The sequence below is a fragment of the Balaenoptera borealis genome, assembly GCF_965194805.1.
Source record: "Balaenoptera borealis genome assembly, chromosome: 12".
Taxonomy (NCBI): domain Eukaryota; kingdom Metazoa; phylum Chordata; class Mammalia; order Artiodactyla; family Balaenopteridae; genus Balaenoptera; species Balaenoptera borealis.
The window spans coordinates 62,766,782-62,793,888 of NC_138869.1; the positions used below are offsets into that span (position 1 = coordinate 62,766,782).

The 27,107-nt window shown below is 37.1% G+C and overlaps 1 protein-coding gene across 1 annotated transcript in view; it reads right to left on the reverse strand.

Annotated features, from left to right (window-relative positions):
• Positions 1-27,107, reverse strand: part of KHDRBS2 (KH RNA binding domain containing, signal transduction associated 2) — a 699,319-nt gene that overhangs the window by 119,421 nt on the left and 552,791 nt on the right. The gene's annotated exons all lie outside the window — the stretch shown is intronic.

Below are 27,107 nucleotides of genomic sequence, written 5' to 3' on the forward strand. Positions count from 1 at the left end.
TGCTGAATAGGAAGGAAAGATTTGTTAGAAAATGCTTAACATTTCAGAACAAAACTTTAATCATGGTGATGCCTCTGATTTACCATAATTAAAACTATGTCTTTAGGTATTATATTTCAATTGTTCTTTTCTCCTAAGAATCTTGAATTTACCCCAGTGTAGTCATACCAAATGTGTATTGCTCTTTGTTTTAAAGGTCATTAAAATGAGTACATTGCTTATAAAAAAAAAAAAGAATCATGTAATTTAAAACCATATATATGTAACCCTAAAGATTTTCAGTGTTTTAGCAATCTTAGCTTCATGTTCTTTGTCATAGCTTCTTATTAAGAATTTGAAAAGTATTTATTACTTTAATCATTATAGTAATCAAATAATAACTTTAAAATTATCTATTTCATTTAATGACTTTATCAACAAATGCACATGGTCATTCAAGTAATTCTATGAAGATTATTTCTGTTCAATTATTTTGAAGTAATAAAATTTTAAAAATCTATACCAAGAGTATACATGTGTGAAAAATAACTCAAAATATAAGTGAGTTTTTTTTATTAGAATATGATTCCTTTCATCACATACCAATTTTGTTTTATGAATTGATTTAATCTAGAATTTAGCATGGTGTGTGTGGTACATCTTTCAGGTAATAAATGGTGTGAGTATTTAACACAATTAAATGAGTATATATTAACTGTTTCACATTAATACTGTTTTGTTGAATATATTAGGTTGAACCATATGAAGTTGACAGTATCTGTTGAGTTTTTTCACCTACAAAAATGACAATTTTACATGGTTTAACCTATAAAAATGTGTATTATTAACAGAACACTATACATGTATGTATATCCATACAGGAATGTTACTGTTTCATTTTTTAATTATTACCAATATCAGGATTTTTAAGTTATTATAAATTTTATAAGCTTTAAAAATATATGCATCAACAGGCAATCAAAGAAAATAAACTATAAATGCATGTAAGAGATGCTACTCTAAATCTAATATTCAGAGAAAGACAAATTTTAAAAAATGAGAAATCATTTTTATTTGTCTTTCACATCAACAAAAATTGCAAACAGCTTTTACTATTCACGATGTAGGAAAAGTAATATTCCTTTTCTTCGATTGTGGAAGTACAAATTTGTATAACCATTTTAAAGAGTTGTTTGGCAACATTTATCAAAATTTAATATTGTGCATACCCTAGGCATATATACACCTAGATATATCTATTTCACAACTTTTATTAAGGTGAAAGTACAATTGGACACTTTTTTGGAAAAATAAAATTTGTGTATATGTGTATACATACAAAAATCAGAAAGATGTAAAAACTGTTAAAACTAATGTTCTATGGCATTTGTATAGGGAAGAAATTTTCTTTTTTAAATTATATATTCCAACCAAAAGAGAAAATATTAGGATCATTTAGCTTCTTACTTTTCTGTGTATGTTTAAAAAAAGTTGTCTATATTGAAATTGCGTTAGAACATTAAAAAAATTTTACCCATCCACCAGCTTCATAGGCAAAAAGGGAAAAGAAGGGTATATATTTTGTGACTATATAATAGCAGTAACAGTATGGACTGAGCTTCCATTATCTGATGTGTTGAAACTGTTTCTCTTCTCTCAATTTTATTCAGTTGAACATATTCAGGTAGATACAACCACTAATTACTTATATTTGTTCTCCTGCTGGCTGTATTGATAAAATCAAACAAATGCACACACACACACACACACACACACACACACATTTGGAATGTGTACTTTGCCACAGAATTGTTTAGCACAGAAATAGGAAATTATTTTGATTTATCTTAATTCCACAATAAAAAAAAATCCCAATAATTTTTTTTTATTTTTTAAAGTCTGAAACATTTATATTAACATATTTCCATATAAATAACCCAAAGAAAGTTTAGTATTAGTTCTTTTTTTTGTTTCTTTGTTTGTTTTTTTATACTGCAGGTTCTTATTAGTCATCAATTTTATACACATCAGTGTATACATGTCAATCCCAATCTCCCAATTCAGTGCACCACCGTCCCCACCCCACCAAGGTTTTCCCCCCTTGGTGTCCATATGTTTGTTCTCTACATCTGTGTCTCAACTTCTGCCCTGCAAACCGGTTCATCTGTACCATTTTTCTAGGTTCCAAATACATGTGTTAATATATGATATCTGTTTTTCTCTTTCTGACTTACCTCACTCTGTATGACAGTCTCTAGATCCATCCACGTCTCAAAAAATGACTCAATTTTTTTCCTTTTTATGGTTGAGTAATATTCCATTGTATATATGTACCACTTCTTCTTTATCCATTCATCTGTCGATGGGCATTAAGGTTGCTTCCATGACCTGGCTATTATAAATAGTGCTGCAATGAACATTGGGGTGCATGTGTCTTTTTGAATTATGGTTTTCTCTGGGTATATGCCCAGTAGTGGGATTGCAGGATCATATGGTAATTCTATTTTTAGTTTTTAAAGGAACTTCCATACCATTCTCCATAGTGGCTGTATCAATTTATATTCCCACCAACAGTGCAAGAGGGTTCCCTTTTCTCCACACCCTCTCCAGCATTTGTTGTTTGTACATTTACTGATGATACCCATTCTACCTGGTGTGAGGTGATACCTCATTGCAGTTTTGATTTGCATATCTCGAATAATTAGTGATATTGAGCAGCTTTTCATGTGCTTCTTGGCCATCTGTATGTCTTCTTTGGAGAAATGTCTATTTAGGTCTTCTGCTCATTTTTGGATTGGGTTGTTTGCTTCTTTAATATTGAACTGCACGAGCTGTTTATATATTTTGGAGATTAATCCTTTGTCCGTTGATTTGTTTGAGAATATTTTCTCCCATTCTGAGGGTTGTCTTTTCATCTTGTTTTTGGTTTCCTTTGCTGTGCAAAAACTTTGAACTTTCATTAGGTCCCATTTTTTTATTTCTGTTATTTCCATTACTCTAGGAGGTGGATCAAAAAAGATCTTGCTGTGATTTATGTCAAATAGTGTCTTTCCTATGTTTTCCTCTAAGAGTTTTATAGTGTCCGGTCTTACATTTAGGTCTCTAATGCATTTTGAGTTTATTTTTGTGTATGGTGTGTAGGGAGTGTTCTAATTTCATTGTTTTACATGTAGCTGTCCAGTTTTCCCAGCACCACTTATTGAAGAGACTGTCTTTTCTCCATAGTATATCCTTGCCACCTTTGGCATAGATTAGTTGACCATAGGTGCGTGGGTTTATCTCTGGGCTCTCTATCTTGCTCCATTGATCTATGTTTCTGTTTTTGTGCCAGTACCATATCATCTTGATGACTGTAGCTTTGTAGTATAGTCTGAAGTCAGGGAGTCTGATTCCTCCAGCTCCGTTTTTTTCCCTCAAGACTGCCTTGGCTATTTGGGGTCTTTTGTGTCTCCATACAAATTTTAAGATGATTTGTTCTAGTTCTGTAAAAAATGCCATTGGTAATTTGATAGGGATTGCATTGAATCTGTAGATTGCTTTGGGTAATATAGTCATTTTCACAATGTTGATTCTTCCAATCCAAGAACATGGTATATCTCTCCATCTCTTGGTATCATCTTTAATTTCTTTCATCAGTATCTTACCGTTCTCTGCATATAGGTCTTTTGTCTCCTTATGTAGATTTAATCCTAGGTCTTTTATTCTTTTTGTTGCAGTGGTAAATGGGAGTGTTTCCTTAATTTGTCTTTCAGATTTTTCATTATTAGTGTATAGGAATGCAAGAGATTTCTGTGCATTAATTTTGTATCCTGCTACTTTACCAAATTCATTGATTAGCTCTAGTAGTTTTCTGGTGGCATCTTTAGGATTCTCTATGTATAGTATCATGTCATCGGCAAACAGTGACAGTTTTACTTCTTCTTTTCCAATTTGTATTCCTTTTATTTCTTTTTCTTCTCTGAGTGCTGTGGATAGGACTTCCAAAACTATGTTGAATAATAATGTTGAGAGTGGGCATGCTTATCTTGTTCTTGATCTTAGAGGAAATGCTTTCAGTTTTTCACCATTGAGAATGATGTTTGCTGTGTGTGTGTCGTATATGGCCTTTATTATGTTGAGGTTAGTTCCCTCTATGCCTACTTCCTTGAGGATTTTAATCATAAATCAGTGTTGAATTTTGTTGAAAGCTCTTTCTGCATCTATTGAGATGATCATATGTTTTTTATCCTTCAGTTTGTTAATATGGTTTATCAATTTGATTGACTTATGTAAATTGGGGAATCCTTGCATTCCTGGGATAAATGCCACTTGAGCATAGTATTTGTTGAGGATTTTTGCATGTGTATTTATCAGTGATTTTGGCCTGTAGTTTTCTTTTTTTGTGACATCCTTGTCTGGTTTTTGTATCACGGTGATGGTGGCCTCATAGAATGTGTTTGGGAGTGTTCTTCCCTCTGTTATATTTTGGAAGAGTTTGAGAAGGATAGGTGTTAGCTCTTCTCTAATTGCTTGGTAGAATTTGCCTGTGAAGTCATCTGCTCCTGGGCTTTTGTTTGTTGGAAAATTTTTGGTCACAGTTTCAATTTCAGTGCTGTGATTGGTCTGTTTATATTTCCTATTTCTTCCTGGTTCAGTTTCGGAAGTTGGTGCTTTTCTAAGATTTTTTCCATTTCTTCCAGGTTGTCCATTTTATTGGCATATAGTTGCTTGTAGTAGTGCCTCATGATCCTTTGTATTTCTGCAGTGTCAGTTGTTACTTCTCCTTTTGCATTTCTAATTCTGTTGATTTGAGTCTTCTCCCTTTTTTTCTTGATGAGTCTGGCTAATGGTCTATCAGTTTTGTTTATTTTCTCAAAGAACCAGCTATTAGTTTTATTGATCTTTGCTATTGTTTCCTTCATTTCTTCTTCATTTATTTCTGATCTGATGTTTATGCTTTCTTTCCTTCTGCTAACTTTGTGTTTTATTTGTTCTTCTTCCTCTAATTGCTTTAGGTGTAAGGTTAGGTTGTTTTTTTGAGATTTTTCTTGTTTCTTGAGGTAGGATCGTATTGCTATAAACTTACCTCTTAGAACTGCTTTTGCTGCATCCCATAGGTTTTGAGTCATCATATTTTCACTGTCATTTGTTTCTAGGTATTTTTTTATTTCTTCTTTGGTTTCTTCAGGGATCTCTTGGTTATTTAGTAGAGTATCATTTAGCCTCCATGTGTTTGTATATTTTACAGTTTTTTTTCCTGTAATTGATATCTAGTCTCATAGCCTTGAGGTCAGAAAAATACTTGCTACGATTTCATTTTTCTCAAATTTACCAAGGCTTAATTTGTGACCCAAGATATGATCTATGCTGGAGAATGTTCCATGAGTACTTGAGAATAATGTGTATTTTGGTTTTTTTGGATGGAATGTCCCATAAATATCAATTAAGTCCATTTTGTTTAATGTGTCATTTAAAGCTTGTGTTTCCTTATTTATTTTCATTTAGGATGATCTGTCCATCTGTGAAAGTGGGGAATTAAAGTCCCCTACTATGATTGTGTTACTGTCAATTTCCCCTTTTATGGCTGTTAGCATTTGCCTTATGTATTTAGGTGCTCTTCTGTTGCATGCATAAATATTTACAATTGTTATATCTTCTTCTTTGATTGATCCTTTGATCATTATGTAGTGTCCTTTGTGTCTTGTCTTTATTTTAAAGTCTACTTTGTCTGATGTGAGAATTTCTACTCAAGCTTTTATTGATTTCCATTTGCATAAAATATCTTTTTCCATCCCCTCACTTTCAGTCTGTATGTGTCCCTAGTTCTGAAGTGGGTCCGTTGTAGACAGCATATATATGGGTCTTGTTTTTGTATCCATTCAGCTAGCCTGTGTCTTTTGGTTGGAGCTTTTAATCCATTCACATTTAAGGTAATTATCGATATGTATGTTCCTATGATCATTTTGTTAATTGTTTTGGGTTTGTTTTTGTAGATCCTTTTCTTCTCTTGTGTCTCCCACTTAGAGAAGTCCCTTTAGCATTTGTTGTAGAGATGGTTTGATGGTGCTGAATTCTCTTAGCGTTTGCTTGTCTGTAAAGATTTTGATTTCTTCATCGAATCTGAATGAGATCCTTGCTGGGTAGCGTAATCTTGGTTGTAGTTTCTTCCCTTTCATCACTTTAAGTATATCATGCCACTTCCTTCTGGCTTGTAGAGTTTCTGCTGAGAAAGCAGCTGTTAACCTTATGGGAGTTCCCTTGTATGTTATTTGTCATTTTTCCCTTGCTGCTTTCAATCATTTTTCTTTTTCTTTAATTTTTGCCAATTTGATTACTATGTGTCTCGGCATGTTTCTCCTTGTGTTTATCCTGTATGGGATTAGCTGCGTTTCCTGGACTTGGGTGGCTATTTCCTTTCCCATGTTTGGGAAGTTTTCAACTATAATCTCTTCAAATATTTTCTCTGGTCCTTTCTCTCTCTCTTCTCCTTCTGGGACCCCTATAATGTGAATGTTGTTGAGTTTAATGTTGTCCCAGAGGTCTCTTAAGCTGTCTTCATTTCTTTTCATTCTTTTTTCTTTAGTCTGTTCTGCATCAGTGAATTCCACCATTCTGTCTTCCAGGTCACTTATCCATTCTTCTGCCTCAGTTATTCTGCTATTGATTCCTTCTAGTGTAGTTTTCATTTCAGTTATGGTATTGTTCATCTCTGTTTGTTCTTTAATTCTCTTAGGTCTTTGTTAAACATTTCTTCCATCTTCTTGATCTTTGCCTCCATTGTTTTTCCAGGGTCCTGGATCATCTTCACTATCATTATTCTGAATTCTTTTTCTGTAAGGTTGCCTATCTCCACTTCATTTAGTTGTTTTTCTGGGTTTTATCTTGTTCCTTCATCTGGTACATAGCCCTCTGCCTTTTCATCTTGTCTATCTTTCTGTGAATGTGGTTTTTGTTCCACAGGCTGCAGGATTGTAGTTCTTCTTGCTTCTGCTCTCTGCCCTCTGGTCCCAATAAAAATTTTAAACAAATTTCATTACCCACATTTTCTTTACATAAATCTGTATACATTTATGTATAATGGGTATATATGTATATATATATATCAAACAAGCTACTTTCCTTTTTTTTTTTTTTTGCAAAGAAATAAAGGTTTAATTGGGGTCTGATAAATTCAATTCAAGTTGGAGTCAAAAATGTATTCCAAGGAGGAGAGATATGTCAGGAGTTTATAAAGGCAAAAAACTGCAACACTGCAAATCTTCTTTTAAAAGTTGGTGCTGGCAAGCCAAAGCTATGTTTATCTGTATATGGTTGGTTGCTAAATGCTATCACTAGAGGGAGGTGGAATTCCAGTACTGTGACAAGTTGCAGGTGTTCTTGAGTGTCCTTGGCATTGTTTTTCTTTCAGTGTTATTGAGATATAATTGACATACAGTACTTTTTAAGTTTAAGGTGTGCAGCATGATGATTAGACTTACATACATCATCAAATGCATTGTCTAGTGAGCATTCAACATCAAATATAGATGCAAGATTAAATAGATAGAAAAAAAATTTTCCTCGTGATGAGAACTCCTAGCATTTGCTCTCTTAACAACTCTCATATATAACACACAGCAGTGTTAATTATATGTATCATCTTGTACATTACATCCTGAGTACTTATTTATCTTTTAAATGGAGGTTTATACTTTTTGACTACTTTCCTCAAATTCCCCATCCAGCCACCTCTTGCTTCTAGTAACCACAAATCTGGTCACTTCTCCTATGAGTTTGTTTGTTTGTCTGTCTTTGAAATATAATTGACCTACAACACTAGGTTACTTCTTGATACACAGCATAGTGAGTCAATATTTCTATACATTTCAAAATGACCACAACGATAACTCTAGTTATGATATGTCACAATACAAAGTTATTACATAGTTATTGACTATCTATATTCTCCACACTGTACATTTATACCCATGACTCACTTATTTTGCAACTGGAAGTTTGTACCTCTGAAATCTTCCTCACCTATTTCTTTCTTCCTCCCATCCCCCTCCCCTCTGACAACACCTGTTGCTTCTCTGTGTCTGTGACACTGTTTCTCCTATGTTTGTTCATCTGTTTTGTCTTGTATTTGTCTTTCTCCATCTGACTTATTTTACTTAGCATAGTGTCCTCTAGGTCCATCCATGTTTTTGCAATGGCAAGATTTCATTTATAATGGCTAATATTTCATTGCATATCTATACAACATTTTCTTTATCCATTCATCTACTGATGGGCACTTAGGTTGCTTCTGTATCTTGACTATTATAAATAATGCTGCAATGAACATAGGAGTGCATATATCTTTTCAAACTAGCATTTTCAGGAGTGGAAAGAATAGACAGAATGGTAGGCTTTTTTTTTTTTTTTTTAATATTTTGAGGAACCTTCATACTGTATTCCACAGTGGCTACACCAATTTACTTTCCCACCAACAGTGCATGAGGGTTCATTTTCTCCACATCCTCACAAACACTTGTTATTTTATGTATTTTTGATAATAGCCATTCTGACAGGTGTGAGATGATATCTCTTGTGCTTTTGATTAGAATTTTCCTGATGATTAGAGATGGAGAGCATCTTTTCATGTGCCTGTTGACCATCTGTATGTCTTCTTTGGAAAAATATGTCTATTCAGAACCTATGCCTATTTTTTAATCAATCAGGTCTTTTTTTTATGTTAACTTGTATGAGTTCTTTGTATATTTTGAATATTAACCCCTTATCAGATATATCAACTGTAAATATATTTTCCAATTTAGTAGGTGGCCTTCTCATTTTGCTGATAGTTTCCTTCAGTGTGCAAAAGCTTTTTAGTTTGATTTAGTCTCATTTGTTTATTTTTGCTTTTGTTTCCATTGCCTGAGACATACAAAAAACAATATTACTAATACTGAAGTCAAAGAGTTTTCTGCTTATGTTTACTTCTAGAAGTTACATGGTTTCAGGTCTTAGTTTTAAGCCTTTAATCCATTCTGAGTATACTTTTGTGTATGGTGTGAGAGAGCACTCCAGTTTCATTCTTTTGTATGTAGCTGTCTAGTTTCCCCAACACCATTTATTGAAGAGTCTCTCTTATCCTGATTGTATATTCTTGCCTCCTTTGTTTTAGATTAATTACCCAAATAAGTGTGGATACATTTCTTGGCTCTCAATTCTGTTCCATTAACCTATGTGCCTTTGTTCCAGTGGCATGATGTGTGGATTACTTTTGCTTTGTAGTATAGTCTGAAATCTGGGAGCATGGTAAATCCAGCTTTGTTCTTCTTTCTCAAGATTGCTTTGGCTTTTCAAGGTTTCTGTGTGCTATACAAATTTTAAGATTTTTTTGCTCTAGATCAGCAAAAATGCCATTGTAATTTGATGGGGCTTGCATCGAATCTGTAGATTGCCTTGGACAGTATGGACATTTTAACAATATAATTCTTCCAATCCATGAACAATCCATGGTATATATTTCCAACTGTTTATGTCATCTTCAATTTCCTTCATCAATGTCTTATAGTTTTCTGACTACAGGAATTTTACCTCATTAGTTAGATTTATTTCTAAGTATTTTGTTCTTTTTGATTTAATTGTAAATGGGATTGCTTACTTAATTTCTCTTTCTGTCAGTTCATTGTTGGTGTATAGAAATGCAACAGATTTCTTTATTTCACTTTTGTATCCTACGGATTTACTGAATTTATTGAGTTCTAGTAGATTTTTGGTAGTGTCTTTATGCTTTTCTATGTATAGTATCACATCAACTGCAAACAGTGACAGTTTTACTTCTTCCTTTCCAATTGGATAAAATTTATTCCTTTTTCTTATCTAATTGCTGTGGCTAGGCCTACTAATACTATGTTGAATAAAACTGATGAGATTTGGCAAACTTGTCTTTCTCCTAATCTTAGAGGAAATGCTTTCAGCTTTTCACCATTGAGTATGATGTTAGCTGTGGGTTTGATATATATGGCCTTTATTTCATTGAGGTATATTCCATCTATACCTACTTGTTGAGAGTTTTTATCATAAATGGATGTTGAATTTTGTCAAAAGCTTTTTGTACATCTATTAAGATGATCATATGATTTTTATTCTTCAATTTGTTAACGTGATGTGTAACATTCATTGATTTGCACATATTGACCCATCCTTGCATCCCTGGGATAAATCCCACTTCATCATGCTGTATGATCCTTTAATGTATTGTTGGAGTCAGTTTGTTAATATTTTGCTGATTTTTGCATCCATGTTCATCAGTGATATTGGCCTATAATTTACTTTTTTGTGATATCTTTGTCTGGTTTTAATATCAGGGTGATGTTTGTCTCATAGAAAGAATTCAAAAGTATTCCTGCCTCTGAAATATTTTGGAATAATTTGAGAAAAATAGATGTTAACTCTTGTGTAAATGTTTGGTAGAATTCACATGTGAAGCCATCTGGTTCTGGATTTTGTTTGTTGGGAGTTTTTTTTTTTTTTTTTAATTACTGATTCAATTTTGTTACTGGTAATTGGTGTGTTCATATTTTCTAGTTCTTCCTGGTTAATCTTGTGAGGTTGTACATTTCAAAGAATTTGTCCTTTGCTTCTAGGTTATCTACTTTATTGATGTATAACTGTTTGTAGTAATATCTTATGATCTTTGTATTTCTGTCCTGTTGGTTGTAACATCTTTATGATCATTACCCTGAACTCTATGTCAGGTAGCTTTCTATCTCCACTTCACTTAGTTCTTCTTCTGGGGTTTTATCTTGTTCCTTTGTTTGGAAGATATTCCTCTGTGGCCTCATTTTTCCTAAATTGCTTTTTTTATTTCTATGTGTTTGGTAAGTTGGTTATGTTTTCTGACCTTAGAGAAGAGGCCTTTTATGGGAGACACCCTATGTTTCCCAGCAGTGCACTCCCTTCTGGTCACCGAAACTGTAAGCTCTAGGGGTGCCCCCTGTGAGGGCTGTGTGTGTCCTTTAGTTTTGGCAGACAGACTACTATGGGCAGTCTGCTAGGAGTGGCTTGTCCCCAGTCTGGTTGGTTAACAGCCCTTGCCTTGTGTGCATGTTGCTGGCCACTGATGGGCAGGGCCAGGTCATGAGGAGGTAGGCTTGGAGGTGTTTAAGATAGTAGGCCTGCTAGTGGGTGGGGCTGTCTCTCCACCTGTCTCATTCCTTAGCCTGAGTCATCCCAGTACTTGTTCTGACAGAATGGTGGGAGGACATCGGTCCTGGCACCAATGAGCTAGAAGGAGGATTCCAAAATGGTGCTTGCCAGCACCAGTGTCCTTGTGGCAGAATGAGATCTACAAAATAGTTCCCGCCAGTGTCTGTGTCCCCACAGTGAGCTCTATTGCCTCTTGCCTCTGCAGGAGACTCTCCAAGATCAGCAGGTGTGTTTTACCCTGGGTCCTGGAGCATGCATGGGATTATGTATGCACCCTTTAAGAGTAGAGTCTCTATTTCCCACAGCTCTCTGGTTCTTCAGGAAGTTGAACTCCCTGGCCTTCAAAGCCAAACATTCTGGGGGCCTGACTTCCCAGTACAGGACCCCCAGGTTGCAGAGCCCAAGGTGGGGCTGAGACTCCTCATTCCTAGGGGAGAACCTGTGCAATTCTAATTATCCTCCTATTTGTGGGTCTCCCACCTGGGAGTATGGATCTTGACTATACCATGAATCTGCCCCTCCTACCATCTCATTGTGGTTCCTTATTTATATCATTAGTTGCAGAACATTTTTTCTGCTAGTCTTCTGGTCTGTCTCATCAATAGTTGCTCTGTAAATAGAAAATTTGGTGTGCACATGAGAGGAGTTGAACTGATGGTCTTCCTACTCTGCCATCTTGGCCACTCCTTCCCTGTTATAATTATTCTTAAATATTCCTAAAAATATACTATTTTAGTGCATATAGTTGTGGTGTAATTAGGAATGTACAATGATTTATTTTACCAGGCCTTTTTTATTAAACATTTAGTTTGTTTTCAACATTTGGTTATTATAATAATTCTATAAAGAACATCTGTGAATATAAATCTTTGATCTTACCTCTCATTATCTCCTTAGGATAGATTTCTACAAATGAAATTAATTGTCAAAGAGTGGATTTAGTATAAAATTATGACTGAAATTATATGTGATACCATGATCATAGTTTCAAATCTCTTGTAATTTTTGAGACTAGTACATGACAGATGTTATTACAGACAATGAATAATTTACCCATTTTAGTTCTTGTCATTTTTTCATTACAGATGAAAAACATGGATTTTCTTTAGAAAGTGATTATTCAGCTTTTATATGCCTCTCATTAAAAAAAAAGACAAAGATAGTATATTAAGCACTACATCCTCCCTCTTATTAAAGATTTTGGGTTTTGTTTTATTGATTTGCTTATTTTGTAAATTGGTCTGATGTATTATCAATCCAAAAAGCTCAAATTCTTCACGAATGTCAAAGTTTTAACCTGTATTCTGGACTGATGCCAGGCTTTCTTCCAATGTTTCATTTGGGAAATTTACTCATATATTCCAGAAATTTCCAGTGTAATGCTACTTTTTCTGTAAGAGTATGAGTTTTTTAAAGCAGACTAGATTTTAAGATGTAAAGGTTTACCATAATCTGAGTTCAGTTCAGGAATCTGGCAAAGTACTTTTGTCCCCTAAAACTGCATACCTCTAAGAAGTTGCTTTTTGTATAGTTCTGAATAACAAAACATTGGTGTGCACAGTACCTCATATTTTAACATTGTTAGAGACACTCTAATCTATTATCCAAGTACAGTATTTTAGTAATATTGCATTCATATATTTGTTGGATATTTTTCCAGGTGTATTCCAAATCAATGCTGGCTAAAAATTTGTGTAGTTTTCTATTTACAGTTATAAGCAAAATAGTGAACTCATAACATATATTAAAACAAAATCTTATACTAAATATTGTTGGGAAAGAAAACCTTACTGACTTTCATGTTCTGATATATTTGTTGCTTTTGACTCTGGCTTATGTCATGTATGACCAAAGAAAAAATATTGGGGAACACAACCTACTGTAAACTTGAAGAGAGGGATCAAGATGGCAGAATAGGAGGACATGGAGCTCACCTGTCCCAACAAACACATCAAAAATACATCTACATTTGGAAAAATTCTCACAGAAAACTAACTGGAATCTAATAGAAGACCTCCTATACAACTAAAGCTGCAAGAAAGATCTCCACGTAAATGGGTAGAAAGGAAAACAAAAAGGGCATAAGGTCAGGACCAGCATCCCTGGGAGGGATCTATAAAGAGGAGAAGGTCCATATGGGCAGACCCTCATCTGGGGAGCCCACTTGCCTGCTGGGAAATCTGCTGGGGCAGATTGAGGGGCTGGAGAAACCTAGATTCTACTCCTGAGGAGTGTGTGGGTGCCAGCTTGCTATCTCAATCAGGGCGGGGAGACCTGTGCTGGTGCCTGCTACCTTGCTGCACTTCCCAATCTGAAGGGGTTAACACCCCAGCCCTGCTCACTCCACACCACAGCCTGACCCAAGATCAGGGCAGAGATTTGGTCTAGCTATGAAGACAAACTGGGGCACCTGGAGTGTGATCAGGGTGGAACCACAGAAACCATTGTCAGCACATGCATGGGGGCAGAGAATTGAACCAGACAGACATTATCCATGAGAAAAGTGGGCAGAACCACAAGAATGTTCAGTGGATAAGCAATGAATCTCAGGCAGACAGGCCCTGGGAGAAGACTTGGTCTAGCTGCATGGAGACAGCCTGGGAGTGTGTGGTCAGAGGGAGTTATGAAGCCCATCAGTGTGCACATAACAGTGGCAGCTCTAGCCATGGAGCCCATTGTAAGCTTGCACATGTCAGAGGTGTGTCTCTGGTAGACAGGCCCTGGGTGGGAGAGTGTGGTGAATCATTTCCCAGTGGGAGCACCCCAGATCCATCCACTCCACATCAGAGCTTAGTGTTGGCTCTGTGGCAGACAGGTCATGGGAGAAGTTTGCCACAGAGGCAGTCCAGGTCCCAAGCAGCAGCATAGCCACCTTGATTCCTGTAGCCATTGTGCCTCATCCCCAACCTGAGCCTTGCAGTAGGTTTGGGATGAACACAAAGGAGAATGGATGCAACGTTGTGTTGCTTCTGGGTGGAACTGTGGATGCCCGCATGGATGGCACATAGGTTCACTGTATCTGCATGTGCTTCACTTGTTTCAGCTGTCACTTCCTTAGGGACAGGGCATGCACTCAGTGACAATGGAGTTTGATGAACCCAACTCTTGGGGCTTCTACTCCAACAACTGGAGAGAAGACCCTGACCCCAACAGGGCTGTGACAGCCATGGATCAAAGGGAAAAGCCCATCTCACATCCAGCACAGGCTCTGGACACCACAACATCAATCACACTCCCTCTCAAGGGGATAATGGCTACTACACTCTGAGGAAAAACATGGCTGGCATCCAAAACCAAACCAGCCCTCACACTAAAAATATTGGATACACACAGTCTACACAGGGATGTTCCCCCGTAAAATCACCATTTCAAGACCACAGTCGATAACTGTTCCTCCTAAATTCATAGAGACAGAGAAAGTTAAGTAAAATGAAAAAGCAGAAGAACTACTTCCAATTAAAGAACAAGAAAAATCCTCTGAAAAAACAAATAATGAAACAGACCTCACCAGTTTACTTGACCACAAGTTTAAAAAGGAGGTAATAATAATGCTAAAGGAATTAGGAAAGATTATCTATAGAAATGCAGATCACTGTAACAAGGAACTAGAAATTATAAAGATGAGCCAATCAAAATGACACAATTTAATTGCTGAGATAAAAACCAAACTAGAAACAATGAATGGCAGACTAAATCACACAGAAGAACAATGAACTCATCTGGAATGTAGAATAAAGGAAATCACCCACACAGAAAAGCATGCAAAAATACCAATAAAAGAAAAAAAAAAGAAAACAACATTCAAGATCTATGGGATAATATATATTGTTCCAACTGACACATAATAAGAGGCTCCAGAAGGAAAAAGGAGAGAAAAGGGGATTCAAAATGTATTTGAAGAAATTATGGATGAAAACTTCCCAAACCTAAATCAGGAAACAGATATTCAGGTACAGGAAGCACAAAAGGCCCCAAACAAGATGAACCCCAAAAGACCCACACCAAGAAATATCATAATGAAAATGGCAAATCTTAAAAATAAAGAGAAGATTCTAAAGGCAGCAAGAGAAAAACAAAGACTCAGTCACAAGGCAACTCCCATAAGGCTACAGCTATTTCCTCTGCAGAGATTTTCAGGCCAGGAGATTTTCAGGAGTGGCCTGTTGATTCAAAGTCATGAAAGGGAAAAATCTGCAACCTGGGATATTCTACTCAGTTAGATTATCAGAATAGAAGGACAGATAAAGAATTTCTCAGACAAGCAAAAACTAAAACAATTCAGCAATACTAAGCCTACCTTTAAAGAAATATTGAAGGATCTTCTCTGAATAGAAAAGAAGCAACAATCCATAGGAAAGGGAACATCTTAGTAAGAAAGGCAAACATATAAAAGGACTGAAGAGCACTTTAAAAAGCCAGTAAACAGATTAAAACACAATAAAAATTGTAAAAGCGATTATAAGTAAAATTAATAGCAAAAGATAAGCATGAGGATGTGAAATAGGACATCAATATCACAAAATGTGGGGGAGGGAATATAAAAATGTAGGTCATTTAGAATGTGTTTGAACTTGTCTGATTATCAGTTTAAAGCAAGTAGATATAATTATGGGTCAACATTTTTGGACTCCACAAATCAAAAACAGCAATAGAGCCACACACACACATAAAAATTATCAGACCATTAAAAAAAAGAAGAAATGAAGCAAAAAGAACTACAAAACAACTGGAAAACAAGCTTTAAAATGACAATAAGTACATACCCATCAATGATTACTTTAAATGTCAAAGGACTTATGGAATAAATGCTCCAATCAAAAGACATAGAGTGGCAGATTGGATTTAAAAAAACAAAAAGTTACAATATTCTGCCTACAAGAGACTCACTTCAGGATGAAAGAAACACACAGATTGAAAGTGTGGGGATGGAAAGAGATTTTTTTTTCATGCAAATGGGAATGAGAAGAAAGCAGGGATAGCAACACACATATCAGACAAAATAGACTTTAAAACAATGACCGTAAAGAAAGACAAAGAAGGACATTGTATAATGATAAGGGGATCAATACAAGAAGAGGATATTACACTCCTTAGCATATATGCACACAATATAGGAGCACCTGAATATGTAAAACAAATACTAACATACACAAAGGGAGAAATGGACAAGAGTACAATAATAATAGGAGACTTTAACACCCCACTGACATCAATGGGCAGATCTTCCAGACAGAAAATAAATATGGCAACAAAGGTCCTAAATGACTCAATAGACCAGTTGGACTTAATTGACATCTATAGGATGCTATATCCAAAAAAAACCCCATAGAATACACATTATTTTCAAGTGCACATGGAACATTTTCTAAGATAGACCACATACTATGTCACAAACCAAACCTCAACAAATTTAAGAGGATAGAAATTATTTCAAGCATCTTTTCTGACCACAATGTTATGAAACTGTAAAACAACCACAGAAAGAAAAACAGGAAAAGAACAAGCCCATGTAGACTAAACAATACTTTATTAAAACACCAAGGAGTCAATGATGAAATCAAAGAAGAAATCAGAAAATACCTCAAGACAAATGAAAATGAAAACACAACCTTACAAAATTTATGGGATACAGTGGGGGACTTTCAAGATGACGGAGGAGTAAGACATAGAGATCAAAAATACATCTACATGTGGAACAACTCCTACAGAATACCTACTGAATGCTGGCAGAAGACCTCAGACTCCCCAAAAGGCAAAAAACTCCCCACCTACCTGGGTAGAGCAAAAGAAAAAAGAAAAAAACAGAGGCAGAAGAGTAGGGATGGGACCTGCACTTTGGGGAGGGAGCCGTGAAGGCTTTCCACACTAGGAAGCCCCTTCACTGGTGGAGATGGGGGTGGGTGGGGGGAAGCTTCAGAGCCATGGAGGAGAGTGCAGCAACAGGGATGCAGAGGACAAAGTGGAGAGATTCCCACACAGAGGATCGGTGCTGACCAGCACTCACCAGCCTGAGAGGCTTGTCTACTCATCCACTGGGGAGAGTGGGGGTTGGGAACTGAGGCTCGGGCTTTGGAGGTCAGATCCCAGGGAGAGGACTGGGGTGGGCTGCATGAACAAGCCTGAAGAGGGCTAGTGTGCTACAGCTAGCCAGGAGGGAGTCCAGGAAAAAGTCTGGAACTGCCTAAGAGGCAAGAGAGCATTGTTTCGGGGTGCACGAGGAGAAGGGTATCAGAGAACTGCTTAAACAAGCAGAGATTTAAACATCCAGAGATGGGCGTGAGCCACAGCTATCAGCACGGGCACCAGAAATGTGCATAAGATACTAAGGCTGTTGCTGCAGCCACCAAGAGGCCTGTGTGCAAGCACAGGTTACACCACATCTCCCCTTCCAGGAGCCTGTGCATCCCACCACTGCCAGGGTCCTGTGATCCAGGGACAACTTACCCAGGAGAACACAAGGTGCACCTCAGGCTGTTGCAATGTCATGTCAGCCTCTGCTACCGCAGGCTCGTCCTGCATTAAGTAGCCCTCCCTCCCACTGGCCTAAGTGAGCCAGAGCCCCTTAATCAGTCTCTCCTTTAACCCCCCTCCTGTCTGGGCGAAGAATATACACCAGAGGGTGACCTACATGCAGAGGCAGGGCCCAATACAAAGCTGGACCCCAGGAGCTGTGCACACAAAGAAAAGAAAGGGAAATTTCTCCGAGCAGCCTCAGGAGCTGCAGATTAAATCTTCACAATAAATTTGATGTACCCTGCATGTGTGGAATACCTGAATAGACAACGAATCATCCCAAAATTAAGGCGGTAGACTTTGAGAGCAACTGTAGACATGGGGTTTGCTTTCTGCATATATTTGTTTCTGGTTTTATGTTTATCTTTGCTTAGTATTTAGAGCTTATTATAATTGATAGAATTGTTTATTGATTTTGTTGCTCTATTTATATATATATATAGTTTTTTCATTTATCTCTTTTTGTGAGTGTGTGTGTTCATGCGTCTTTGTGCGATTTTGTCTATACAGGTTTGCTTTTACCATTTGTCCTAGAGTTCTGTATGTCCTTTTACTGTCTTTTTTTAGTATAGCTTTATAGTGCTTGTTATAATTGGTGGATTTGTTTATTGGTTTGGTTCCTCCCTTCTTCCTTCCTTTTTTAAATTATTTTTTTTATTTTTAATAATACTTTTTTATTTTAATAACTTTATTTTATTTTTCTTTCTTTCTCTCTTTTTATTTTCTCCCTTTTCTTCTGAGCTGTGCGGCTGACAGGGTCTTGGTGCTCTGGCTGGGTGTCAGGTCTGAGCCTCTGAAGAGCAAGAGCTGAGTTCTGACATTGGTCTATCAGAGACCTCCCGACCCCACATGATAACAATTGGTGAGTGCTCTCCTAGAGGAACTCCATCTCAGCACTAATACCCAGCTCCACTCAATGACCAGCAAGCTCCAGTGCTGGAAATGCCATGTCAAACAACCAGTAAGATGGGAACACAACCCCACCCATTAGCAGAGAGGCTGCCTAAAATCATAATAAGTTAACAGAAACCCCAAAACACAACACCAGACACAGTCTTGCCCACCATAAAGACAAGGTGGAGGCTCATCCACCAGAACACAAACACCGGTTCCCTCCACCAGGAAGCCTACACAAGTGACTGAACCAACCTTACCCACTGGGGGCAGACACCCAAAACAACGGGAACTATGAACCTGCAACCTGTGAAAAGGAGACCCAAAACACAGTAATTTAAGCAAAATGAAAAGACAGAGAAATACACAGCAGATGAAGGAGCAAGGAAAAACCCACCTGACCAAACAAATGAAGAGGAAATAGGCAGTCTACCTGAAAAAGAATTCAGAGTAATGATGGTAAAGATGATTTAAAATCTAGGAAATAGAATGGAGAAAATAAAAGAAATGTTTAACAAGGACCTAAAAGAACTAAAGATAAAACAAACAATGATGAACAACATAATAAATGAAATTAAAAACTCTCTAGAAGGAATCAATAGCAGAATAAATGAGGCAGAACAAGGGATAAGTGACCTGGAAGATAAAATAGTGGAAATAACTACAGCAGAGCAGAATAAATAAAAAAATTATGAAAAGAATTGAGGACAGTCTCAGAAAGCTCTGGGAAAACATTAAATGCACCAACATTTGAATTTTAATGGTCCCAGAAGAAGAAAAAAAGAAAGGGACTGAGAAAATATTTGAAGAGATTATAGTTGAAAACTTCCCTAACTTGGGAAAGGAAATAATCATTCAATACCAGGAAGTGCAGAAAGTCCTATACAGGATAAACCAAAGGAGAAAACGCCATGACACATATTAATCAAACTATCAATTATTAAATACAAAGAAAAAAACAGTAAAAGCAGCAAGGGAAAAGCAACAAATAACCTACAAGGGAGTCCCAATAAGGTTAAAAGTTAAACTTTCAGCAGAAACTCTACAACCCAGACGGGTGTGGCAGGACATATTTAATGTGATGAAAGTGCAAAATCTAAAACCAAGATTACACTACCCAGAAAGGATCTCATTCAGATTCGATGGAGAAATTAAAACTTTACATACAAGAAAAAGCTAAGAGAACTCAGCACCACCAAACCACATTTACAACAAATCTTAAGGAATTTCTCTAGGGAGGAAACACAAGAGAAGGAAAAGACCAACAATAACAAACCCAAAGCAATTAAGAAAAAGGTAATATGAACAGACATATCGATAACTATCTTAAATGTAAATGGATTAAATGCTCCAACCAAAAGGCATAGACTAGCTGGTTGGATAGAAAAACAAGACCGTATATATGCTGTATACAAGGGATCCACTTCAGACCTAGGGACATATACAGACTGAAAGTGAGGGGACGAAAAAAGATATTTTATGCCAATGGAAATCAAAAAAAGCTTGAGTAGTAGTTCTCATATCAGACAAAATAGACTTCAAAATAAAGACAAGAGGCAAAGAAAGACACTACATAATGATAAAAGGATCAATCCAAGAAGAAGATAGAACAATTGTAAATATTTATGCACCCAACAGAGGTGCACCTCAATACACAAGGCAAATGCTAACAGCCATAAAAGGGGAAATCAACAGTACGACAATATTAGTTGGGGACTTTAACTCCCTACTTTCACCAATGGACAGATCATCCAAAATAAAAATAAACAAGTAAACACAAGCTGTAAATGACACATTAAAAAAGATGGACATAATTGATATTTATAGGACATTACATCCAAAATCAACAGAATATACTTTCTTCTCAAGTGCTCATGGAATATTTTCCAGGATAGATCATATCTTGGGTCACAAATCAAGCCTTGGTAAATTTAAGAAAATTGAAATTGTATCAAGTATATTTTCCGACCACAGCACTATGAGACTAGATATCAATTACAGGAAAAAGTCTCTAAAAAATACAAACGCATGGAGGCTAAACAAAACGCTATTAAATAACCAAGAGACCACTGAAGAAATCAAAGAGGAAATAAAAAAATACTTAGAAACAAATGACAATGAAAACACCATGACCTAAAACTTTTGCAATGCAACAAAAGCATTTCTAAGAGGGAAGCTTATAGCAATACAATCTTACCTCAGGAAACAAGAAATATCTCAAATAAACAACCTAACCTTACACCCAAAGCAATTAGAGAAAGAATAACAAAAAAAAAAACACAAAATTTAGCAGAAGGAAAGAAATCATAAAGATCAGATCAGAAATAAATGAAAAAGAAATGAAGGAAACAATATATAAGATCAATAAAACTAAAAGCTGGTCCTTGGAGAAGATTAACAGAATTGATAAACCACTAACCAGACTAATCAAGAAAAAATGGGAGAAGACTCAAATCAATAGAATTAGAAATGAAAAAGTAGAAGTAACAACTGACACTGCAGAAATACAAAGGATCATGAGAGATTACTATAAGCAACTTTATAAAACAAAATGGACAACTTGGAAGAAATGGACACTTTCTTAGAAAAACACAACCTTCCGAGACTGAACCAGGAAAAAATAGAAAATATAAACAGACCAATCACAAGCACTGAAATTGAAACTATGATTAAAAACCTTCCAACAAAAAAAGCCCAGGACCAGATGGCTTCACAGGCGAATTCTATCAAACATTTAGAGATGGGTTAACACCTATCCTTATCAAACTCTTCCAAAATATAGCAGAGGGTGGAACACTCCCAAACTCATTCTACGAGGCCACCATCACCCTGACACCAAAACCAGACAAAGATTTCACAAAAAAAGAAAATTACAGACCAATATCACTGATGAACATAGATGCAAAAATCCTCAACAAAATACTAGCAAACAAAATCCAACAGCACATTAAAAGGATCATGCACCATGATCAAGTGGGGTTAATCCCAGGAATGCAAGATTTCTTCAATATACACAAATCAATCAATGTGATAAGCCATATTGACAAATTGAAAGATAAAAACCATATGATAATCTCAATAGATGCAGAAAAATCTTTGAACAAAATTCAACACACATTTATGATAAAACCCCCCAGAAAATTGGCGTATAGGGAACTTACCTCAATATAATAAAGGCCATATATGAGACACCCACAGCCAACATCGTTCTAAATGGTGAAAAACTGAAACCATTTCCACTGAGATGAGGAACAAGACAAGGTTGCCCACTCTCACCACTATTATTCAACATAGTTTTGGAAGTTTTAGCCACAACCATCAGAGAAGGAAAAGAAATAAAAGGAATCTAAATCAGAAAAGAAGTAAGAAAACTGTCACTGTTTGCAGATGACATGATGCTATACATACAGAATCCTAAAGACTCTACCAGAAAACAACTAGAGCTAATCAGTGAATTTGGTAAAGTAGCAGGATACAAAATACATGCACAGAAATATCTTGAATTCCTATACACTAATGATGAAATATCTGAAAGAGAAATTAAGGAAACACTCCCATTTACCATTGCAACAAAAAGAATAAAATACCTAGGAATAAACCTACCTAATTAGACAAAAGACCTGTATGCAGAAAACTACACGACATTGATGAAAGAAGTTTAAAATGATACAAATAGTTGAAGAGATATACCATGTTCTTGGATTGGAAGAATCAACATTCTGAAAATGACTATACTACCCAAAGCAGTCTAGATACAATGCAATCCCTATCAAACCACCAATGACATTTTTCACAGAACTAGAACAAAAAATTTCACAATTTGTATGGTAACACAAAAGATCCCGAATAGTCAAAGAAATCTTGAGAAAGAAAAATGGAGCTGGAGCAATCAAGCTCCCTGTCTTTGGACTATGCTACAAAGCTACAGTAATCAAGACAGTATGGTATTTGCACAAAAACAGAAATATAGATCAATGGAACAGGATACAAAGCCCAGAGATAAACCCACACACATATGGTCACCTTATCTTTGATAAAGGAGGAAAGAATATACAATGGTGAAAAGATAACTTCTTCAATGATTAGTGCTGGGAAAACGGGAGAGCTGCATGTAAAAGAATGAAGTTAGAACACTACCTGTCACCGTACACAAAAATAAGCTCAAAATGGATTAAAGACCTAAATGTAAGACCAGACACTCTAAAACTCTTAGAGGAAAACATAGGCAGAACACTCTATGACATACATCACAGCAAGATCCTTTTGGACCCACATCCTAGAGAAATGGAAATATAAACAAAAATAAACAAATGGGACCTAATGAAACTTAAAAGCTTTTGTATAGCAAAGGAAACCATAAACAAGACGAAAACACAACCCTGAGAATGGGAGAAAAAATTTGCAAACAAAGCAACTGACAAAGGATTAACCTCCAAAATATACAAGCAGCTCATGCAGCTCAATATCAAAAAAACAAAGAACCCAATCAAAAAAATGGGCAAAGACCTAAATAGACATTTCTCCAAAGAAGATACCCAGATTGCCAACAAACACATGAAAGGATGCTCAGCATCACTAATCATTAGAGAAATGCAAATCAAAACTACAGTGAGGTATCACCTCACACTGGTCAGAATGGCCATCATCAAAAAATCTACAAACAATAAGTGCTGGAGATGGTGCGGAGAAAAGGGAACCCTCTTGCACTGTTGGTGGGAATGTAAATTGATACAGCCACTGTGGAGAACAGTTTGGAGGTTCCTTAAAAAACTAAAAAAGAGCCACCATATGTCCCAGCAATCCCACTACTGGGCTTATACGCTGGGAAAACCATAATTCAAAAAAAGTCATGTACCACAATGTTCAATGCAGCTCCATTTACAGTAGCCAGGATATGGAAGCAACCTAAGTGTCCATCGACAGATGAATGGATAAAGAAGATGTGGCACATATATACAATGGAATATTGCTCAGCCATAAAAAGAAATTAAATTGAGTTATTGGCAGTGAGGTGGATGGACCTAGAGACTTGACATACATAGTAAAGTAAGTCAGAAAAAGTAAAATATATACCATATGCTACTACATATATATGGAATCTAAAAAAAAAAAAAAAGAGGTTCTGAACAAACCAGGGGCAGGACAGGAATAAAGACGCAGATATAGAGAATGGACTTAAGGACACAGGAGGGGGAAGTGTAAGCTGGGATGAAGTGATAGAGTGGCATGGACATATATACACTACCAAATGTAAAATAGATAGATAGTGGGAAACAGTCCCATAGCACTGCTATGAGATCAGCTCAGTGCTTTGTGTCCACCTAGAGGGGGGGATAGGGAGGGTGGGAGGGAGCTGTAAGAGAGAGGGAATATGAGGATATATGTATACGTATATCTGCTTCACTTTGTTATACAGCAGAAACTGATACAACATTATAAAGCAATTATACTCTAAAAAAGAAGTTAAAAAAAAAATCTATGGGATACAGCAAATCCGTTCTAAAAGGGAAGTTCATAGCAATACAGACCTTCCTCAAGAAACAAGAAGAATGTCAAATGAACAACCTAAACTACCACCTAAGAGAATAAGAAAGAGAGGAGTTAACACAGTGGAGGTGTAGGAGGATGTAGAATTCATCTCTCTCCACACATCCATCAAGAATACATCTACAGATGTAACAATTCTCACAGAACATTGGCTGAACACTAGCTGAAGACCTTGGACACCAGAAAGGACTATAAAGATCCCTGCATAACTGGGTTAGGATGAAAAAAAGAAGGTAGAAGGTGTAGGTGAGGAAGAGGGATGGGACCTACACCCCAGGGCAGGGAAGGTGAAGCAGAGGAGGGATTCGCCAATTTGTGGAAACCCCCTCTCTGTCAGGGAAATCGATTGGGACAGAAGGGATGTATTTGAGGTAGTCAGAAGAGGGTGAAGCAGCCGATCTGTGGGAGATGGGGCAGAGTGAGAAATACACAGATGGTCTGTACTGTGGCCCTACATGCCCCAGACTGGGACGTGTGTTCACAGGTTTGCAAGGGAGCTGGGAGATGGAGTGTGGGGATTTGAGAACAGGCCTGCAGTAAAAACTGCTTTTGGCTGTGGGGAAAGGAACCGAGGGGACAGGAGGGTGGAAATCTGTAGCAGAGAATGCCTATAGAGGAAGACCTGACTGCCATGGAAGCAGGCTCTATTGCTGAGTCACACACAGGGAGAGGAGCCACTATTGTAGCCTCTCTCTCCCCACACGTCGGCACCTGCCGATGACAATAAAAGAAGCCCTCTCATGGCTGGCTTTCATGTGCCAGCTGCCAAGCAATAGAAAAAGCCCCCTCAGGGCTGGCTCTCACACGCCAGTCACCCAACAATAGAAAAAGCCCTCTCAGGGCTGGTGCTCACATGCCTGTTGCTGGGTGCTAGAAACAGCCCAGCCAGGGCTGGCCGTTATGCACCTTACACCAGGCACCAAAAAAGGACCTCACTAGGGCCATATCTCTTACATCCAAGGCTGCTGGTTTCCCTGTGCATTTGGTGCCACCAGGGCTCCCACCATCCAAGCAGTCATGCCACCTCTGAGCCCTGTCCTCACTGGGGCAAACTCAAGAGCTCCAAGGCAGCCTCAGGACTAGACTCCTGTGGGTGGACCACACGGAGAGGTGGGGATAAAACCAAAGCTGAACCCCGGTAACAGGGAGACTAAGGAAGAGGATTGAAAATCTTTCCATCAGCTGCACAAGCTCCAGATTAAATCCCTGTGATCAGCTAGACACTGAGTCTATGGAATATCTGAGTAGACAATGAGTGTTCCCACAAATGAATATGGTCTTGCTTTGGCAGCTGTGGACTTTGGGGGCAAGCACATGCAGGAATTGGGCCACATCAGAGTCTGAGTGGTGCCCCAGGGCCCACAGCAGGTCCAGAGACTAGCCCAGAAGCAGAGGAAGACCACTTGGGGAGGCAGAGGTGGGCTGTGGCTCAAGGCATGTGCAAAGACACTTACAGCTGAGACCCCAGGGAAACATAATTATAACTATTAATTTTATTGTGTTTTGATTCATTTTGTTGTTGGTTCTGGCTTTTTGTTTGTTTTGTTTTTTGTTGTTTTAGTATTTTTTTTTTATTTGGTCTTTTGGGATGTTCATGTTTTATCACATTTTTTATTCTTTTTTTATATATTTCTCTTTTTACATTGTTTTTCTGTATTCTTTTCCCTTATTTTTTCTTGAACATATTTTAAAATTCTTTTATATTTCCATTTCTAATTTGCTTTTCTGTTGGTCTGTGTTATTTCGCTTTTTATTTTATTTTTTTAATCATTTATATCAGTTGTTCTGTTTCCCTGCTTTATTCTTCAGTTGCCACACTGCTTTGGTTTTGTTTTTAGGTTTTGTGTCTCTGTTAGTTTTGATTCCAATTGTTTGATTTCATTTTTGCGTTCTTCTGTTTGTCTGGTTGTTCTCTTGCTTTTTGTTTTATTTGGTTCAGCTTTTTTTTTTTATTTTGCATGTGTGTGTGTTTCCTTGTTTCTGTTTTTGTTTGTCTGATTTTACTTTTTGCCATTTTTCTGGGGTTTTGTTAGTCTTTTTTTTTTAATCCCCTTTATTGCTGGGACAAGTGACTTGTGGGGTCTTGGTTCCTCAACTGAAAGTTGGGCCTGAGGCTCTGGGGTGGGAGCACCAAGTCCAGGATGCTGGACCTCTAGAGAATTCCTGACCCCAGGGAAGATTAATTGCTGAGAGCTCTCATGGAGGCCTCTACCTGAATCCTAGACCTGGGTCCACACAAATGCCTGCAGCTCCCAGCACTGGACACCTCACACCAAACAACAAATAAGACAGGAACAAAACCCAACCATGAGCACACAGAATACCTAAAGTCATACTAAGCTCACAGACATCCCAAAACAAACCACCTGACACAGCCCTGCTCATCATAGGGAAAAGACTCAGCTCAACCCACTAGAAAACAGGCACCAGTCCCTCCCATCAGGAAGCCTATGCAAGCCACTGGACTAACCTCACCACCAGGGGCGGAGAACAGATGCAAGAGGAACTACAACCCTCCAGCCTAGGGAAAGGAGACCTCAAATACTGTAAATTAAACAAAATGAGAAGACAGAGAAATATCTTGCAGGCAAAGAAGCAAGATAAAAACCCACAAGACCAAATAACTGAAGAGGAAATAGGCAAACTACCTTAAAAAGAATTCAGAGAAATGATAGTAAAGATGATCTAAAATCTCAGAAATAGAATAGAGAAAATACAAAAAATGTTTCACAACGACCTAAAGAACTAAAGAGCAAACAAACAGTAATGAACAACACATAACTGAAATTAAAAATACTCTAGAAAGAATCATTGCAGAATAACTGAGGCAGAAAAAAGGATAAGTGAGCTGGAAGATAGAATGGTCGAAGTTACTGCCACAGAGAAGAATAAAGAAAAAAGAATGAAAAGAATGGAGGAGAGTCTCAGAGACCTCCGGGACAACAATAAGTGCACCAGCATTCAAATTATAGGTGTCCCAGAAGAAGAAGAAAAAAAGAAAGGGTCTGAGAAAATAT